A 22,469-nucleotide genomic window follows, 5' to 3' on the forward strand; every position below is an offset into this window, starting at 1 on the left:
TTAATTCCAGTGTGCTGAAATTACAGTGATATGCCTTGCTATGAGCTTCTTTTCTGTTTTATTCATTCTACTGGACATTTAGTGGACACTTGATTTGAGGACAGGTATCTTTCACATCTGAGGAATTTCTTATATTATTTAATACAATTTTCTTATTTTTTCTATTCTGTTTTTACTACAACTCCTATTATTTGCAAGCATATACTTGCAAAAACTTTCATTCCCATCTCCCATGATGCTAAATGGTCAACTTGGTGAATGCTAGAGGGCACTTAAGCTGGGGACCTAATAGTTTTTATTATGGGAAATGATACAAGTTAGAATATCAGGAAACAGTGAAAACATAAAATTATTAAGCTATGGGTAAAACTTAATGTAATTGTATGAATATCAGGGCTAGTTAGTTAACCTTAGGATTTAAAGCTCAAATAACATAAATAAAAATAAATATATTATGATGCATGTTGTTATAATCAGGCCTTAAGGATACATAGAATGAGAAGAATGATTAATAATAATAGATAATATATAATACATTTCTTTATATGTATCATTTATTTGAATTCATATAGTCATTTTAAAGATGAGAATATCAAAGAGGGAAGAATTTGGACCAGCTGCATGTGCATGAGTAAGCAGTGAAACAGAGACTGTCACCTGGGTGTGATGGAATAAAAGACCCAGCCCCACACACCTCTGCCTGTCAGCTTTCCTGTTTGTTGTAGTCCAGTAGTTTCTGTCATCTGGGAATGAACTTATGAATAAAGTAATATTTCATCGTCATTACATGACAGAAAGACAGCAGTCTGTTGATATTTTAAGCTTGCTCTAGTCATCAAATATAGTGTAAAAGGAAGTACACTTTCAAAATGAGATGATCCAACGAATTAATTTGAATAGCTTGGTGCCTCCCCATCAGCCTGAACCTTCCAATGGGGAAGGTAAAGAACTTTTTTTTTTTTTTTTTTTTTTTTTTTTTTAGCTCATGCAATTGGTATTTCTTCTTTCCTTTCTTCCTTCTTCTAACATATTTTCTTGGAATGCATTTCCTATGTATTATGGGGGATGTAAAATGGATTGGATAATGAATCCTGCCCTCAAAGAACTTAAAAGACTATGAAGTATCAACTGTCATGATGAGGGTTCAGAGAAGGTGACATGACTCCTGGCTGAAAGTCCTTTGTGGAAGTATGTAGAGCTGGGCCTGGAGAAGAGCATACAGAACTTTCAGTATAGTAGAAGCACACAGAGAGTGAAGGAAGACCAAAGAAAAATTATGACTGAGAAGCCGGCTGGACTCAGATGCTGGAAACCCTAGTATGAAAAGCAAGACATTTTTATCTCAGTCTATGAGTCAAGATCCTACAAACTTTTTTGACCTAACACACTCAGTTAGTAAAAGAGTAAACAAAACATTTAAAATTAGAGTAAAAACAGTAGCAAAATAAAATTTTGGAAGTCATTTTTAAAAATAACAGTGTGTGTGCAGTATATATTAATCATTACAGATATAACTATAACAATTATTAGCTAATATTTATAGGCAAATATCCACTTAGGGTGAAGGTCATCACTAAAAACAGTAGATATAAACCTACATTCCAAATAATCTCCTAAATCATTTTTATAATTATTTGGCAACTTCTCATTATGTTATATGGGAACATACTTGTTTTTGTCTTGTAGCAAGTCTGGCAGAATGCCTGTGAACAAAATGGAAAGCACCAACGCCACCATTTTCACCTGAATTTACATTATTTGATTCTTGTTGCCTGCAAGGTCTTTCTATGAATATTTTAATTTCCTCATGTAAATTTGTGAAAGTTCAGATAGTTAAAACTAGATAATGTAATTGATTACTTAGTCTGGCACAAATAAACTATATGTAGCAATATGCTGACAGCAAGGGAAAAAGAAAAAGGAAAGGAAGGCTCCACTGTCCCCCTCTGTCCAATGGGCCACTTTCATTCTTTCTTCAAGATATTTTTTGTATTGTGCATGATGTATAACCTACCAACCTACCAATAAATGGACCACATCTGTATATTTGTGTTAATCAGTATATAACATGATTAGTAAAGTTTTGTTTCCTATGTTTTAAATTGAAAAGTATAATAATAAGATGTTTTAGTATTTCTTCTTGTGCCTCAATGAATCATCTTGAAAACACCCAGAGAGCAAATATTCATACTCGAAGAAAATTTCTATAGGTACAGAACAACCAAGTGAAGAATATTGTGCAGAAGACAGAGGTCAAGCTATGGTTGAAGTAGTGAGCGAACAGCAGATTATCCACAGATCCTTAGTAAGAACAGGAGTGATATGGGAAGTGATAGACTACTGCCAGAATTTAATTCAGGGATGTTGTGTCCAAATCCAGTGATGGTTTGATATATTTACAAAACAGACTGGCAATATTTCATCATATTTACCTCACATTTTTAAACACTGCTATAACTACTAATTATATTTATCTAATTTTTCTCATCCAGATAATAAATAATTCTTCAGGTAGCATTAAAAATGTAACTATCAAGTGTAAAAATGAGACAAATAATATAATGTCAAATCAACTTGGTATCTGATAGTGATGATTCTTACAGGTAGGGATTGTAGGTAAAGTAGTAATTCTTAAACTATTTTGTTAACTAATAGCAGTTATTTCTAATTGCTAAAGCAATCTGTGTGTTGTCATACATAGCGTTAAATGAAAGTAAAATCTTTTAAGCCGTAATTTGAATGTGCATTTTTCTCTTATAATCAAATGGAGATCCTTTGAGTTATAATGAAGAGAATAGCTGACAAAATGTAGCTTAAAGCAGTAGTTCTTAAACTTTGGCATACATCAGAACTCCCAGAGGGTTTGTGAAATCACAGAATGCTTTCTCAACCTCCAGATTTTCTGATTCAGTAATCTAAGTTGGGGCCCAAACATTCTGTTTTCTAACAAACGTCTGATGTTGCTGGTCTAGGAACTTAAATAAACAAGTATTCTGGAGGTAAGTGGTTTTAGTGTTGGCTACTTCAGCAGCAAAATGGTTTTATCAGTGCCCAATGTGCCTGCCATCATTCCTATCTTCTATTTTCATGGCTTTGCCCTATTGTCACAGAATGGCTGCTGTAGCTCCTCACATCATGTGTTCATATAGCCACTCCTCAAAGGCAGGCAATGTGGATGAGCTTCTTCTCTCATTTATCATAAAAGAAAACTTTTCTTCATAGCCTCAAACAGTCCTTTCCTCTTAGCTCCCATAAACCAGGATTTGATCAATGTAATTGCCCAGCTTTAAGGGAAATAAACTAAGACTCGAGTTTAAGGTTTTCCATGCCAAGTTGGCTAACAACCTTCAGTATGAAAATGAGTTTCCTAGAAAAACCATAAAACACACTCATAAAGTGGTAGACAAGAGTATCAGTCTAATTAAATAAATGCAAATTTTGTAAATTTACCTCAAGCCTTATGAAATAAAGCAGCCCTAATGTCTGAAAACACAAGGGCTTTGAGATAAAAGAGTCATAACTGCTATTAAGTGACTTTCCACAACATTTGGTACTTTGGCTCACACCTTGAAATAGACATAAGAAATTTGCCTGGCAACAGTTCGCCATATTTAACTCAAGAAGTTGGCTAAATTTAAGAGAATAGAGTGCTGCTATTCAGAACTGGCTGCATACTTTGCAAGGTCCAGTGCAATATACAAATGCAGATCCCTTGTTCAAAAATTATTAAGAATTTCAAGATGGCAACAGTGGTGAACTAAGCATGGGGCTCTTCTTAAATCAGGGTACTGTGTGCTGCACAATTCAGTCACCTATGAATTGATCTTGCTGTTACACCTTCTTAACTTTCCTAGGTGCTTTTAAAAATTCCAGATTCTTATCATTTCCTTACGCATGTTTTTATTTTTCTTACAACAGTAAAGAAAATGAGGACCATGATACTTTTCTAAACAAAGAATCTTCTCTTAGTTATAAATCATCCCACTCTCTAGTACGTGGCAGAAGTGCAGATGACTTTGTTTAAGTAGTAACAGTTTTCCATCCCACTGCATATAGATAGATAGATGAATACATAGATGGATGGAGTGAGTGACTCAGCAGGTAGTAAGGTTTTGTCAGTTTGAGATAACAGAGTGTGCATTTATAGAAAGTGAAGATTTTGAACCTAGAATCAAAGAAAAAAACTGAGAATATTTATCTGCATTTGAAGTGTGAATATCAATGAGGGTCATCAGTTATTCTGAGAGTTACAGAGCAGACTTTTAAAAGTTAAAGCACTCCACCTCCATGTCAAGTTCAATGCAGGAGCAAATTTTATCAGTCTGGTGTCCTTGTAGCATCAAAGGAATATCCTGCCTGTTCCCCCTTGTAGTGCCCGAAACGGAGCACACTTTGGCTTTGTAGGGAAGATGAAATGCTGGTCTGATAAATCACCTGCCAATTGAATCGATGTAGATGGTTAATGTAGCTAAGTTGAGAGGGGAGGAAATGAAAGGGAAGACGTTGAGAGAAGAGGGATTTGGCAACTACACAAATAACCCTCCTTTACTAAGGCATTCTTTGCTTTCGGGGGAAAAAAAAAGATACAGCAGTGAGCTCTTTTAAGTGCATTTATTCTTCTTCTCACCTCTTCCTTAAACTACATCCATGGAGATATTTTTTCTATAAATTCCAATTTGCATATCTAGTGGGCTTCCTTAAGATGAAGTAGCTCCTATCCACCATACCAGCTTCTACTATCTGTCTGTTTTTGAGAATGAATGAAACTACCCTACTTTGGTGCATCTCTTACTTCACAGTACTAAACAAAACATTGATTATGCCATCTGAGTAGTTATAATATTCCTGACAAATATTATGATAAAATACATTAAATAACTTGTTAGATTATAACTCCATTGTAAAAAAAAAATAGATTTCCAGTCATTTTGACTGAGTGAATACTTTTTCATTTCAAATATGGCTAATTTTATTTGTTAAAGTTTCTCTGGAGGAGTTGAGTTGCTATGTGCAGCTCCAAATTGGCAGCAGTTGAATTAAAACAGAAGTCATTGTATCTGCTATGTAGAAAAGTCAAGGCTCCCTGGACAGCTGGTGAAACTGGAGAGGTTGTCAGCTGATCAATCTGACCAGGATTAACAACCACAATTGTTTGGATTTGCTTTTTCTGTCCCTTGATGACACGGAAACATGAAGTTTAAAAATTCATTGTCTTTTCCTGTACAAGCTGGTGACAATATTCTGTAACCGGATAAATGCCAATGTCACCATTTCTAAAACTTATTTTAATGTTTGGCATTATAGCTTTGGGGAACTCTGATATGTTCAAGTACAGAAAAATCCAGGGTATCTTAAGAATGACTGCAATCTTATAAATGTATAATTGGGAAAGGTTTTAAGGTAGGTTATGATTTAATCTGTTTTCTCAATGACATAGTTTAATGCCAGTACACAGAGTCTTCTTTGCGATTAAAGCTATACATATTCTGGGAGGAACTCATGAGCTGTTCTGTGTCATGGAAACTCCAAAGGAGGCCAACAGGTGGCCCTACCTTATGCCACCTTGACGTCAGCTAATACAACTTCTAAGAGGTAATGGTTTGTGTGTATTTTTAAGATAATATTGGAAATTAGGTCTGGAAAACTAGACTGAACAAACTGTTGAGCTTAGTTTTCATCCTCAAATAGCATGAGAGCGAGAAAGCTATATTTTATTTTTTGTTCAGAATGAGGATTTTGAAAGACATCATTCAGTAATATGAATGATTTTTTAAGAGATGTCATTCAAGAAACATTCTTTGAATATCTACTACGTGCAACAAAATGACATTGATTTTGTAGAAATGAATTAATTAATTCTTATCCTTAACGACCTAGCTGGGAATAGAAACATAAATTTAAAAAATGAGAAGTGCATCACCTTTGAAATTACCTAAATTATGTAAACTGAGAAATACTTCTAGACTAGTACTAAGTAGAAGAAACTACAAAGAATGTATCAAAATTATATTTAACTCCAGAACAAATATTAACATTAGGGAAATACAAGAAAAAAAATGCTCACTGAAAAAAGAAACCTACACAATTTGGAAAAACAAAGATGATCTAGAGAAACATAAACTATGGATTAGGGAATGCTTCATTGTAGTTAAAATATGATCCCATAGGTTTAAGCTGTTGACAGAAAGTCAAGTAAAGAAACATGAGTTAACTGATTTACACAATGGTTTCAAAATTTCCAAATCAAAAAGAGGAAAAAAATACATATATAGTGGATATTTACATTATGAGATATTTTCTAGCCAAATTAAAAAAATCCTTAAAGAATCTTATTTACATATGGACTTATAAGTGTTTGTAGTTTATAACGTAAAAGCATGATCTTAAGAAAAATTACATCATCTAAAATCTCACAGGCTTTTCTTTATACTACCCTCTTGACTTCTCCAAACTTTATGAAAGGGCCAATGTGTCTGTTGAGAGAATTACTTGTTTCTCATTCTGTAGACTTAAATTGGATTTAATCATCACTTCATATATAACACATCCCTTTCCCCTTCATCCCTCCACCACACACATACTCTAAATTTAATTAAAATAACTGAAATGAAACTAGAGATAATTTGTTTTTTAAATAGACTGCCACATGCTCCATTTACATAAAACCCATTAGTTTGCATTAAATACAAATTAGCTGCTGATATGAATTAAATCACATATAAATAGTTCAGAATAGCCGCAGAACCAGGCATTTTAATTAATATAACTGTTAACCAGATTTATTTGTAAGGTAATCAAGACTCTTACTCATTTATTCTTTAGTACAATAGGCCAGGCAACACTGGCTGTCCCAGAACAGGCCATCGTTTCTACATGAATACAAATCCAGGAGGAAGATTGATTAGATTCTCAGACTTCAAAGTGTGTAAATGATCAAAGCTTGCCAGTTTAGAAATGATGACACCTTGGATGAAGAAACCTCTCAAATAATTAACTCATATTTATACAGTTTACTGATCAGCTAAAGTACCCAAATTTTTGTCCTCCTTCCACACTTAGTCATGCTTTAATTTAAAACAAGATAAAGTATGAAATGATTTTCCTTTGTTGCTATTCCTATTTTGACTTTTTCATGCATCACTAATAAGTATTTCAAATTTAATAATAACTTTCCAGACCAATTAGAATTTAGAGTTTAGCAAAAGTGCCTTATCCAGACTCTTTTTGTTACAAGTAACTGAACCTCAAAGTGACTTAATACACATAGATTCACATACATAGGTGCACAGAAATGAAAACAGACAGGCTGACTTCAGGCACAGCTGGACCCAACGCTCTAATTGGATCACCAGAATGACTGTGGTTCTTACCATGTCTAGGATCATTTTCTTCTATAGTTTCTATTCTTTGGCAGGCTCTGTTGTCATGGTAGAAAAATAGTTTCCCAGCTGTTTCTGGCTAAATACAGTCTCTCAACAACCCCAATTCTTTCCCAATCATTTCAATGAACTCTCACAAAATGAGTTGTATTTGCCTAGATCAGTTATGTCTCTGCCTATAGCAATCACTATGGAAAAAAGAACAGAATGCTCTGATTGGTGTGAGTTACATGCTTACCTCAAGCTGGGAAAAGGGCCAGCCCCATATGAATCACAGGAATTAAGAGTATGGGTGGAATGTTTTGATAAGATAGAAAGTTTATTGTTTTCCTAGATAAAGGGTGGAGGAAGGATATTGACATGGCCAATGTAGAAAAAGGAACAGCTCTCCATTAGGTGTTGTAATCTTTGCTTTGATGCTAAACTGCCAGCCTTCTTCAGTCACCTCATTTGGGCACTGATTTATCAATCAGTGAAAAAAATCAAAGGTACGCAATCAATATTCACCTGCAAAAATCCCTAATGCAAGCAGCCACACGACTTGTAAATGGTAGCCGTAGATATTCAGCAAATAATGTACCAAGTTATGAAAAGCCTTCATCAGCCTTAAATCATGCTGTTGGACGTACAGTGTTAAAATATGAATGCTACATTATGGGTGCATTCTGAAGGAAGGTTAGAGAGGATTAATGAGACAAGTTTAATTGACTGTAACAAAAAATCCTGGGCATTTGTAAAAGAAAAATATCACTTAAGTCATAATATTAAAAATTTGACATAAAAAAGCAGCATCTCATTTTAGCTGATGAACTTAGGGAATTGCTTACATTTTCTGCCCATTTCAATAACAATATTTCATTCCTTTGTATCTTATTTTTCAGTCTTAAATTTTACATAATGCATGACAAATATTGAGACACAAAAGAACTGGGATTGTTAACCTTGCATGTGCCAGGAATCCCTTTGGTGATTCGATGACTCCTATGGACACCATAGGACCCTTCTAAAAATATTTAAAATTCAAAAGAAAATAAATTTCATAAAACACAAAGAAAACCAATTATACTGAAATGAAATTATTTAAAAAGCGTGAAATTATAATATATTAATATATGTGCTTCTGCAGTAACACATTAAAGGAAAAGCAATATCACTGGAGCATTGTAGCTGATATTTTGAGATTCTATAACACTAATATGATATGAAAATATCTAATATTTCAATCGAGTAAAATTGAACTACTAATACTAATGTGGTTTGTGGCCTATATTCACAATTGAAGGAAATGTAAATTTGAGTTCAAGGTTATTGAAAATAAAGACGTAAATTTTCCCATCCTTATACATGGACTTCTGCCAAAGGACATTTGGTCATGACTTGAGGGGTGGAAAGAAAAAAAAAACCTGCAAATCACTGTAATAAGGCATGCTATCCATCAGTTTTTGGACCTTATTGCAATTTTCTTATTCATCTCTAGCTGATTTCCTGCCATATTTTCACAGGAGCAATTCCAAACTTTATTACCCATTTCTATCCCAGTTTTTTCTCTGTATGGCTAACTTTGCCTCCTACATTACTTAAATAATGAAAGCAACCTGTCATTAGTTTCCTTCATTTACTTTCTAAAAAGTTTTTGAATATTCTTCATTTCACCATTTTTCTTAGTCTTGCAGATTGCCAGAAACTTATGCCTGCCAGTTATTTGGCATTTAATGAGAAAAACCAAGACACATAAAGAAAAGAAGAAACATTACAACAGCCCTGTAGCCAGCCCTCCCCCAGAAAAGAAAGATGCTATTAAGGATGAAATAGGAGCTCTTGCTTGAAACTCTGGTCCTGAGTATGCAGGGGTCTCACACTCTCTCATGGAAGGTAATGAGCATAGTGCCTGGATGTGGAACAATTCATTTATCTAAAGATAGAAGATGAGAAATGCGGCATAATCCAACTCTGTTGGACACCACATAGGATAAAAAGCAGAAACACATTTGGGTGGTATACAGTAGGATCCCATGAAGTAGATCGGCTTTGACCTCCCAACATCCTGCTTCTCTGAGGTTATGCCACTATATGGCACAGAATATTCCAGGAGTATTTCTTCCGGCCTGATGTTGTCTATTGGGAATGATGTTCTTATCATCAAGAAGTTTATTTTTCTCTGCCTTTTTCCCCCAAGAGTATTGATTTCATCATCACAGAGAAAGGTTTTGTTTTATACCCATTTTTGCTGAGATATATGCCATTAAAAAGGATGTGTTCATATCCTTCGCAGGGACATGGATGAAGCTGGAAACCATCATTCTCAGCAAACTATCACAAGATCAGAAAAGCAAACACTGCATGTTCTCACTCATAAGTGGGAGCTGAACAATGAGAACACATGGATACAGGGAGGGGAACATCACACACTGGGGCCTGTCAGGGGTAGGGAGCTATGGGAGGGATATCATTAGGAGAAATACCTAATGTAGGTGACGTGTTGATGGGTACAGCAAACCACCATGGCACGTGTATACCTATGTAACAAAACTGCACAATTTGCACATGTAACCCAGAAATCAAATAATTTAAAAAAAAGTTGTTTTTCTTAAGTGGGCCTGCTATGGGGAAAGTGATATGAGTGTGTTTCCTTTCCTTCTATGGAAACACCAAGTATGGTCCTTCTTAATTAAAGGAGTCACCACCTGCTTAGGTGATGGGTGCCTGAAGTTTAGTCCCTTGAGAAGCAGGCATTCCTTGCTCACTACTCCAGAGTTCCACAGTTAAGGTGACTCAGCTATTTTCTATATTTGCTTCTACTGCTCCTGCCTCTACCCAGCAACCTCAGTCCAACTTCTTTTTTTCAATGTTATGCCTCTTACTTGAGGTGGGAGCTCTACCACCTACCAGATTTTACTGAGTCTGTGTTCTAATCACAAGCACTCCACTAGCTTGTTCCATCCTTAAAACTTGACCCCTGCCGGCTGTGGCCTCTATCTTTAAATCTCACATTCAGACATTCTCAAGGGAGTTGGTGTGTTGGGTCAGTCAATCACACTTAGTTTAGGGAATGTTTGCTTGTTAGAACTCTAGGGCCAGGATACTCCATAATCTTCTAAGATGGTTTTGCAGTCAAATTGCTGATCCAATCATCAGTGATGAGAGCAATGGGGTGAAGTGACACAAAGCAGAGCACCAGAGCACAGAAAGCACCAGGGATGGCTAAGGAGTGAGACAAGCTCTAGCTATGTATACTTCCCTGCTATTTCAGGGGACAAAGTGTGCTACATTCTCTCCAATGCTGGCAGATTTCCATACCCACATTTAAGGGGGTTATGTCTTCCCAAGCATTTGTTTTCTATTAAAATGAGAAAGGTTCATTTTCCAAATGAGTTTCTTACATGGGTCCTTCTAGGGACTCACATCATTTGCTCTGTTATTTCACATCAGTGATTTCAATATTGATATTGTCCCATCCTGATTTAAGACAATATAGAGGCTTTGGAAAATAATTAGATTAATTATTAAACTGGCATTTTGTTTTGTTTGTTTGTTTGTGTTTGTTTTTCATTTCAGAACAGTTACTCTAATCTCTCATTTAAGTTTTTATTTATATAAAATATTTAAACGTTTCACTCTGGTGTTATGCTGCTCCGTGTTCAGACCACATGAAAAGATACAAACTCATTAGAACCAGAGACTATCTCTTATTCATCACTTTGATCTCCAGTGTCTAGTATTATGTCAGATACATGGAAAATGCACAGTAAACATTCCATGAATGAAAATAAGCCTAAGCAAAATGAATTAGGATGGTAGCCTCGCAACAAAGCCAAATAAAAATATTGTCTGCAATTTGGGATCATCCACCTAAGTAGGATATGTCCACTTAGTGACGTGTTTTTTGTTTTATCAGAGAGAGACTTGCATATTCAGCTATGGAGATATATCTACGTTTGCATATATTTGAGTCCATATGTCATCAGTCTTTGAATGTACACTTTTTTCATCTCTACTTTCTATGCAAAGTAGACTGGAAATATCTTTGATATAAAACAGAAGCATTCTTTCTTAACTAGCTGAAATAAATTCTACCTGTGGGTAAGGTAATTTTATTTTTTATATACAAATGAGGAAAATTTAGTTATATGTTTGTGTACATATATACATATATATGTATATGTCAGAAAAGGAAAGAAGGACTAAAGAACACGAAGATAACATTGACAAAGGAAAATAAATTAGCTTCTCGTTTCTGGCTATGTAGTGCCAGAGTAACACATTTTCTACTGTATGTAAGCAGAGGCAGCAGGGAACTGTATCAGTAAAGAGATAGATGCAGGAGGCAGCGCCTAGAAAACTCAATCTCTTCACAGCCAACTGACCTTATGAGTCAGAAGGAAATCAGTCCAGTTACATAAAACATTGGCAGAGCATGTAATAATTGAAGCGGCACTAATAGTGAAACACAGCAAATGCTTCAAGTACTTTTAATGTAAAAAAGAGGTCAAGCTTCCAGATGTTTCCACTGATTCATAAATAATTGACTACTGTTACAGTTACACTTTATTGTGATAAAGTTAATCCATGTGGCTAGTATTAGTTTGAGTAGTATAAAACAGTTAAATCAATATTTAAGAAAATCTTAACATTAGCTTAAAAATATCTTATTAGTAGTGTTCATAACATCCTTTTTATACCAATTTATATTTCTGGCCAATGTACTATTCAGACAGCAAAGCTTATCAAGTAATAAAGTTATTAAGTAAGTGCAAAATTACAAGACATTTTTTAATCCCAAAGATTGTCTTAAACACTGTAATTCATGTAGAAAATGTTTATCCTGTTAGCAATACTCATAAAATCCACATATAATGTTTCTCTTCTTCTCTCCCTAAGACTCACATTTATTCACTGTCTTCTCTTTTTTAACCTAGTTGTTCTCAAAAGGTCTCTGGGGACAAGAAGCATTTTTTTCAATAAACTACCTGCTGTAGACTTTTTTTATCTTTGCTCCACTGAACAGTCCTGCCCTAGCATTTATCTGTCACACCTCTGAACACATCCTTTTCCAGTCAAGCCTTAATTAGCATTTTGATACTTTCTCCATAAAGATTCAATAAATATTGATGGCAGGTGCCTGGATGGCTATTTTATATTGAGTGGTCAGGAAAACCCACATTAATGTGAGACATTTAAGCTGATATTTGCATGATTAGACAAAGTCATGCAAGAGTAAGGAGGAAGAAGTAGAGGAAGCTAAGGCAAGAGTATGTTTGGCATGGTCAAGGAGCAAATAGAAAACCAGTGTGGCTGATGGGCCCTGGGTAAGTGTCATGGAGAAAAATTAGAAGAGGGCATGAGCTGGCCAGTTATGAAAGTCATGGTAAGGCATTCCAAATGCACTTTACATGTGATGGGAAAGTACTGTGAATCTCATGCAGAGGAATGACATAATATAATTTGTAGTTTTTTGCTTTGTTTTGTTTTGTTTTTTTGAGACAGAGAGAGTGTTTTGCTCTTGTTGCCCAGGCTAGAGTGCCATGGTGAAATCTTGGCTCACTACAGCCTCTGCCTTCTAGATTCAAGCAATTCTCCTGTCTCAACCTCCAGAGTAGCTGGGATTACAGGCACCTGCCACTGTGCCCAGCTAATTTTTGCATTTTTAGTAGAGATGGGGTTTCACCATATTGGCCAGACTGGTCTTGAACTCCTGACCTCAGGTGATCCACCCGCCTCAGTGTACCAAAGTGCTGGGATTACAGGTGTGAGCCACCGTGCCCGGCCTATAATTTGTATTTTTGAGAGACTATTTTGACTGCTGAGTGGAGAAAGGATTGATTGAGCAAGAACAGAAGTGAGAATGACTAGGGAGTAGATTACTGTAGAACTTCAGGTCATAGACTCAGGTTGCTTGGACCAAAAAGATATGAAGAGAGAAGTAGATGCACTTAGGATATTTATAGGAGATAGAGTCAGCCAAATTTGGTACTGGGCTAAATATGGGAGCAAGAGAAAGAGAGGAACCAAGAATGGCAATATGCAATATTTACCTTGAGCAACTGAGAAAATGATAATGCACTTTTCCACCACAAGAGAAACAGGTGTAACAGTATAGAGTTCAGAGTTGGAGATTGGTCCGGTGCCTAGGTCAAAATGTGCCATTTTGTATGGGTTAGAGCATGGCCAATAATTGGTAGAGAACATAAATTAAAGCAGGCCTGCCAGTATCGTTTACTTGAATTAAAGGTCACTGAAAATTATTTTTCTCATTTGAAAAAAGTGGAGATATTATCAAATTAGCATGACAGTATTATTGGAAAGATTGAACGAGATTACAAATATCAAATTATGTTTTAATCTGTAAAATCTTGAGAGTTGATTAAACATAATCCATCTCCTTCCCTGCGGCTTCAGGATAACCCTAGCAGCCCAAGTATAGGAACTCTGGCTTTCAACAAGCAGCCATGTCCCCTCAACCATTCTTTTAAATGCAAACAACAAGCTTGCACTTACTATAGTAATATCTCCTCATCCTCATCCTCAGCTGATAAACTCCCTTCATTCTTCACTGAAGATATAAACAATTAGAAGAGAATTTCCCTACTTTCTTTCTACCAAATCTGCCAGTGTCTCTGCTATGTTGGTTGGGGTTCTCCAGAGAAACAGAACCGGTGGACGTGTGTGTGTGTGTGCGTGTGTGTGTGTGTGTGTGTGTGTGTGTGTCTGTGATTTATTTTAAATTGGCTCATGTGATGATGAAGGTGGACAAGTCCAAGATCTTCAGTCAGCAATCTGGACACCCAGGAGAGCTGATGGTGTAGCTCAAGTCTGAGTCTGAAGGCCTGAAGACCAGGAGAAGTTATGGCATAGTTCCTGTGTGAAGGCCTACAGGCTAGAGATGCAGGAATAGCCAGTTCCTGTTTAAGTCCAAAGGCAGGAAAAAAAATGTCCATCTGAAGACAGTCAGACAGAGAGAAATTTCCTCTTACTCATAGTAGGGTCAGCCTTTTTGTTATATTAATGCCTTTTGTTGTGTTAATGGATCACCTGAGGTCAGGAGTTCAAGACCAGATTAAATGGAGTGCACACACATCAGGGACAGCAATCTGCTTTCAGTCTACTAATTCAAATGTTAATTTAACCCAGAAACACCCTCATAGACATACCCAGAATAATGAGCAACCAAATGTCTAGGCACCCTGTGGCCTAGTCACGTTGACACATAAACTTAATCATATCAAATTTTCTGTATCTGTTTCTCATGCCTTTCTTCCTGTTATCATGAATTCACTGCAGGTATTTCTTTCTAAAACCACACATTTCACAGATGTACCAAGGTTAGCTCTTCTGCAAATAAATAGTAAATATTTTATCAATCTTCCTGCCAAACACACACCCGTGGCTATTTGCCCAGTAACTACATGTGCAGGGTTGGTGAGAAGAGTCAGAATTTTAAGGACAATGAAAAATATGATTTGATGACACCAAGATTAGGGGACTTAAAATACTTTTAAGTTCTTCTGACTAAATGGAAGGCTTATAAAGGTCAGGTCATAAATGTAGTTTAGAACCAAGTCTATCTAGAATGGTTCCACTTGGTGGCTATTTATAGAGGTTTCACTCTATGATTATTTATAATGGTTTCATCTTGTGGTTATTTACCTGGTCCCTTGAGTATATAATCAGAGTAAATATATTTTGTAGCTGACAGAACTCTCACATTGCCCCTCTGATCAGCGGAGTAATTATTATTACGTAGGAAGGGCCAAGGAGTTTCTGAAAGTACTCACTGCACCCACTTTGCCTTGGCCAAAATAGTAGATGAGAAACAATAGAACAGCTGAGGTGGAATAGCATTGCAGAGATTAGTGCCACTATCAAACTTATTGGATTCAGTGATGATATTTCCCATCATTCCACTCAAGTCACCTCTCTGGACCTTAGAAAACAGATGGAATGTGGCAAGTGACAGTAAACTAATGAAAACTTCACCAGAGAGTAGTCTCAATCACACCTGCCATGCTAAATGTGTCATCACTAGAGCAGATCCACAGCCTCTATCTTCTGGTATATGGCAATTGATCTTGTGGCAAATGCTTTCTTCTCTACCCCAAACAAGAGACAAGAAAAAAACAATTTGCATTCACATGGCAGATATAGCAGTTCACATTCAATGTATTGCCCCAAAGCTGTTTTATGTCTTGTGTTTTTTTATAGAAATATAGTCATAGGGACAAGATCATCTTGACATTCTACAGAATGTTAGCTTTTCTATTATATTGATGACATCAAACCAATTCATTCTGACAAGAAGGAGGTGAAAAACACTCTGGATATTCTGCTAAAACATTCTGTGTCAGGGAGACAGAGATAAACCCCAAAAGGGTCTAGGATCCCACTGCATCAAAGAAGATTTTAGTCTGGAGGCATGTTTGGAAATCTCCTCTAAAGCAAAAGAAAGGCTATTTCACTTTGCCTCCTTCTCTACTATTACTCCTACTGCTCCCTACTACTAAGAAAGAGATATGAGGCTTGGTGATCTGCTTCAGATTTTGAAAATAAAATATACTATATTGGAGGGCATGATGATGCCCTCAATTTAAGGAGCTAAATCAGCAGATTATTACTACTAGATTCCAGGGTTCTTGTCAGAAGGTTGAATCCCAAGTGATGGGTTAATGCTCTAGAATAAATTCTCCATTATTTGCTTTATCTTCCATATTCTCCTGGTGAACACACACATTTCCATTCCCCCATGCATCTTCCAGTCCCCGTGTTGGTACATATTACCAGATACTGAACTTCCTTAGGTAAATAGACTAACTCCTTCCTGAGAAATGGCTTTGCTGAGAGATCTGACTGACTGTGGTGATTAGCTTGAAAACAATGAGGGGTGGTGGGGGCAAATTCTGCTGAGAACAGACATCATCTTGCAAGGCATCTGCCTCAGTGCATTTATTGCATGGTTTCAGAGAAAAGCAGTTTGCTTCTGCAAGGAAGCATGAAGGAAGGGGTTCCTTCTGCCAGCCCAGAAGGTTCATAGGAATCTAGTGATTCAAGAATCTCCATCTTGCCCCATCAAACAGCCTCACAAAAGGTCTTAGAATGCCTGTCTTTATCTATTAGAGACCTGATTTTGACATAGGAGACCTGTTCAGGCTGTGTATTCAGTGCAGTCTGCTCTATTGTCACAGAACAACAGTTTCTTTACAAGCTGCAATAAAGGTCTTTGGGCTTCAACTGGCATTTGGTTTTCTTTAGCCTATCATTCTTTATATTAAAGATTTTAATGCTGTTAACAATAGCCGGGTCACTTCCCGACTCTTACATTCTCTTTATACCATACCATTAAAGAGCAATTGCCATTGTAAAACCCAGCACCTCACCTTCTATCTGAAGTTTTTCTTATTTTGCTGTAGACTAAATCCTTAGTAATTGTGATTCCAATATATGCACGAGCTATCATCACCAAATACCATCAGCAAATGGATCTTTATTGCCAGTGGACTCATGAGGTTTATCTTCAGGTTTTAATCTGAGTTCCCCAGAGAGCAAAGCCTGAAGCCTTGAACTTTTATTGAAGAGTTTAATCCCAGGGAGGAGGAGGGAGGGAAATGAGAAGTGAGATAGAAATAAGGGCACACGAATAAAATAATGTATCATTTAGCTGGCCATTGCATTGGATCAAATGCAATAGATTGATTGATTTCATTGGGATCCTTTTTCCAGGAGGCTACACAGACAACTGCTACTCAGTCTGGTCTATTCTTAGAAGAAGGGAGAGTATGTATCCATCAGCTCCTGTATCCCATAGGTCACCCCGTGGCTGTCTGTCTCTCACTGGTTCAGCTCACAGGGTTTAACTCACACACGTCTAGCTTGTGCATATGAGGACTCAGAAAGAATCCTGAGATATCTCACACTTTAGTGTGAACCAAGAAGCTGCAGGTATAAGCAAAAAGGCATGCAGTGCAGACATGCAATGGGACAGTCTCGGGTTGTACCTTTGTGAAGCTGGCTGTAGCTCATGCGGAACTGGGTTGTCTTAGCAATTAAAACAACTGATAAGAGTCTAAAGCAGAAAAGAAAGGATATATTATAAGGGTCTGGAATACAGATCAAAATTATGAACTAAAGATCATATTGGGGGCTAAAGATAAGACTATGCAGTACAGTTTGGTCATTCTTATTTATACAGTTATAAATGACTGATAGATGATAGATAGATGGATAGATAGATCAATCTACTCAGGTATTTTTATTTGAATTTTCAATTTGTGTATTGGATTATAATTAAAAATAATCATTTCTATATATATGTGCACATTTTTATAGAGGTACCAAATTTTTTATTTTAAAATAACATTAAATCTGCCTTTCGAGAAGAAAAGTAAAACTTGTGTTTTTCTACCTATGATTATCCATATGCACACCCACCACTCATACACACACACACACACACACAGAGGCAGAGATCTACAGTCTTCACTAAAACATTAAAATGTGTAAGTATTTTAAAAATAAATAGGATGTGAACAATTTATATTTTTCTATAGATATCATCCTATATATCTTGGGTACATAGACTATAAAGAAAAAACAGTGCTTCTTTATTTAAGACATTTTTAATTGGAGAAACATCCAAAAATATCTAGATACAGAGGCATCCAGTAAAATACACTCAAATGTGAGGGGGTGTGCATATACACATGCATATGTGTGTATATTTCTTTGATAGGCCTTAGTTATTCTCCCACCACTCCCATGTTTCAAACAGCTCTAACAATTCAGACAGAGGTCCAGTCCAGTTCTGATAATCTATAGATAATTTTAAATGGGCTTTACTTTATAAAATTTATAATATTTTAAATTTTATAAGTAAAGATCATTACTGATTTTTGCATAAGTAAAGCTTGATAGCACAAATACTGTGCATGAATGTAGAATAACACTGTCCAAAGTATAGTACATTTTAAAAATTGTGTGTATGTGTGTGTGTGTGCACGCGCGCACATGCATGTGTATTAGATTTGTGTTGTATTGGAACATAAAATAATAAGTTTCTATTTTTTACAAATAAGTATATCAAGAAAATAATATGTGATGTGTATGTGAGAAAACAGTTGAAAAAGTAGACTAATGAATGTTGATACATTATTTGGAAAAAAGTATTAAAAGCTAAAAGGGTTACATTTATAATATCTTTGCAAATATAGATACCTTTTACATATAACTTTGTGAATATATATACTTATATAAGTGGGAACACCAAACTCTATTCTTGAACAGTTACAGTTCTCTACAAAATCATACTCTTATAAATTTACAGGAAACTACAAATAGACTGCTGATTAAATATTCCATGTGTAGGTTAGAGATTCAAGACCACCTTAGGCTCAAGGTCGTGTTGAGTTCTCTTTTCCTGGGGTGCTGCCTCTGGGTTCATGTGGTGGCTCAGCACCTTGTTAGTGTGACTCTTACCCATCCTAGATCCCTGTTATAGGACCATATAATTTCCTCACCATTATATATTTTTTAGATAAATTGGAGCCCACAAAATTCTTCTCTGAAGGAAAATATAAAACCTCCATAACAAGTTTAAACAAAAATTGAGAGTTTATTACAACTAAGAGAATCAGAGCCAAATGTTTAATTGCTGGTGCCCACCAGCTATTAATCCATGATGCTGGTATTCAGAAAGAACCCATCCCTTTCAATAAGTTCACCAACTGTATGATTTTTCATTACACCCAAATTTCTTACCCCTTAGTATTAACTCCAGAGATCTTACTCTTTCAACTGGGTGTACTACAAAGCCCATTACTAAATTATTACATGATGCAGTTGGGCACCAGCAAGAATTCATGTTATTAGACACTGGGATGAAATGACACATCATTTAAAATTGAAACATTTGAGAAATCCTTTCATTTTTTCTTTTCTTTCTTTTATTTGTGTAATATTCATAACCCAGAATTACAGATGAACAATTACATGTAAGTGATTTCTTCCCACATTTCCTAATATACCACCATTCACACAGATTCCCACAATATGTTTGTGCTAATTTTTATAAGGTGATTTTTGAGCGGATGCAAAAAGCTTTTTTAATGGGGGTGTTTATATGAAGGATATAACAGGGAGACAAGATTACAATATGAAGAAATTGTGATCTTGCTTTGATCATCTGACCTTCTCTCCAGCAAATATCTCTGATTTCCTGCAAGAATTCTAATTAAATTAATCTATCATCATTCACTATTAAATACATTATCTGCAAAGCATACTGTTACAGATGTTGGAACACTGCCCATTCCCTGTGGTTCCTCTTTAAAAAAAAAAATCCTTCCTCCTACTCTGGGTAGTATAATAATTTATTTTATATAAGTTCTAATTCTTTTCCTTAAGCAACATTTTTTTGGGGGGGAGAGAAATCCAATGATTAGCAGAAGAACCAATAGTACAGAAAAACCCAACCATTCTTAAGTACTAGATGTTCACTATCTTGTGGAACTTTTTCACTCCAAATTGCTTCATTATTTCTAGTTATTTATTCTTCCTTGAGATCTGGCTAATTTTTTTTGCCTCCAGCCCTCCCATTTATGGATGGCATTCTCTCTATGTAATATCCCACCTTGCAAATCAAACTTAGACCCTCTCCCTCTTTCCTATGGTTTCTTCAGCTTCATAATGGTGATTGTTTTATTCTTTTCTGTTTGAGTTTAACATGTTTCCTCCCTACATATGTAAATATTTTTAAGTATTTGTATTTATTTAATCTTAACTCAAATAGAAATCTGATTGAGAGAACAAGAGTCTATTCCCTACTGCTGAATGATGATAAAGAATGAAGACAACATCCCTTCATGAAAGATGGAAAGAGCCCTTACTATGGACTAGGCACTAAATTAGGCATCTTCACATACACAGTATGTCATTTAGACCTAACATCACAAATATAGGAGCAGGCATCATTATGCATATGTGGTAATTTCAGAGAGAACAGTACTTTGCCTAAGATCAGAGTAATCACTGACTAGCATGAAGATTTTAGCCTAGTCTTCCAATTAAATCTTATGCTTTTATATCAACAATGTGGTTTCCTAGTACTCACAGTAATTCTAAGTAGATAATGCATGTTAATTATATTCTGAAGACTTTCTCTGAGTCCCTATCAAAAGTTTCTTCTACCAACAGGAACCTCAGAATGCCATGGATTCTGAGGATAGGATTTAAAGCAATAGCAATTTTGTCACCACATTTTTCGCTACTTCACTCCCACATTAGCATTATCAAAGTACCCTTATGAGCAAATCTGGCTTCATAAAAATGACATTGTAGTTACACTTGCTTGGTTGTTGAACAGCAGTTACAGTGTAATTAGTGCCACTTAATGGAAAGCGTTACTGAAGTGCATATCGTTATTAATCAAACTCCAATATAAAGCTGGCTACAGTAATAATGAGTGCAATTATGGGCTGATGAACTGTTAAACTTGAAAACTGACCCTAACCAAATTCTCTTTCTTCAGAAAGTAATAAAACTCAAAGGGCTGAAAATCACTTTATTTCTCTGGGCTCTCTTGCCACAAAAACAACCTGGGAGATATTTTCTCATGCTCCTTGTTTTATAATTTCATGCACACTGAAGCTTGTAAAGTGGTGTGAGGATTGGAAAATGTGACCCTAAAGATAGGGTCAACTCTAATCTGAACCTGACAAGATTTGATTCAGCCCAGACTCATTACCTACCAGACAATGTGGAATTTTATCCAACTACTTTGCAGAGTTTCACACACACCAAAATCAAACAAAAAATGTCCACTGAGTCTGAATTAGCTAGCAGGCAAATTCAGGTTCATGATAAAATACTTGTTCCTTTAAAAGCATTTTAAAAATCCCTACAGGCTTATGTAAGATGAGAGTCTGGTTCCCAGTTGGGCTTCTCTAAATCTTGCAATGGCTATTTGACAAACCTTTAATGGCATCTGCATTTCTTAGTATTGGAAACCATGTTTAAAGTTTACATAATATTTGGCATGTTTAAAGCATGGTTTATTACCTTGTCTTGTGTTAGTTCCATAAATATTTCTATGTATACTCCTTTATAAACAAAATAGCCTTCCTTTCTCCCAGTAGTGATTCGAATGTCTTTCACTCTTAAGACTTCCTAAACATTTTCTGCAGGTGCACGAGCTAGCTATCTCACATCATCTGATCACTGAGGAGGATGCATTTTATATATGCTGTCAGAATTGAAAATTTTATCAAGTTAATAAATATTAATAAAGATAATTGGAACAAATTTGCTAAATTTTCCAAATAAGGCACCCCAGAGCTATGTCTAACAACATGTACCCTGACAGATGTGAACCGAGGTTGAAACACTTGAAAAACACAGAAAGGGAAGGGACAAGAGAGAAAGAGAATTAAAGCCTAAAAATAATTGCACAATCTATTGAAGACAGATGTGAAAACCACCCTAAAATGGAAGGAGATGCGTAGAAAAGAAACCTTGAGAGTGTTCTGTTACTGTTACTCCCACTGATAGCTAAAGAATTCAACAAAACTCTTTGCTATGCACTCATACAGCCTTCTGTCATTTGGCTCTAAGCTCATGTTTCAGTCCCTTTTCTCACATCAATTCAAGTGCATGTTATTGGATTGATAAATATGCCTTATGTTATGCTTTTCTTGCCTCATTATCACACATTATTATAAATGTCTTTTCAGCAACATTTTTGAATTGGGTGCATACCTGTTATCTTGAAGGTTCTGCAAGGAGGGGGGGATGGTTAGGGGAGAAAAGGGCAGAACCACAAGGGAAGAGAATTCAGCTCAATTTCCCTGATTCAGTCTCCTTTTAACAACTCTCACTATGCCTCAGCATAATCAATAATTCCAAATGCATTCACCAATAATTTTCTCTATCTAGTAGGCTCAAATGGGCACCATTTCCTTACTGGATCAAGAAATAGATAAAAAGTCTTTTAAAGGAAAAAATGCTAGCTAAATTACAACTATCACAATGTAGTTATTTTTCTGTCATGTTTCAAAATATGTTTTCCACTTTTTATATTGAGTTACTTTGACTCTTGACTCCAAAGTC

Source organism: Theropithecus gelada, chromosome 6 (genome assembly GCF_003255815.1).
Source record: "Theropithecus gelada isolate Dixy chromosome 6, Tgel_1.0, whole genome shotgun sequence".
Lineage (NCBI taxonomy): Eukaryota > Metazoa > Chordata > Mammalia > Primates > Cercopithecidae > Theropithecus > Theropithecus gelada.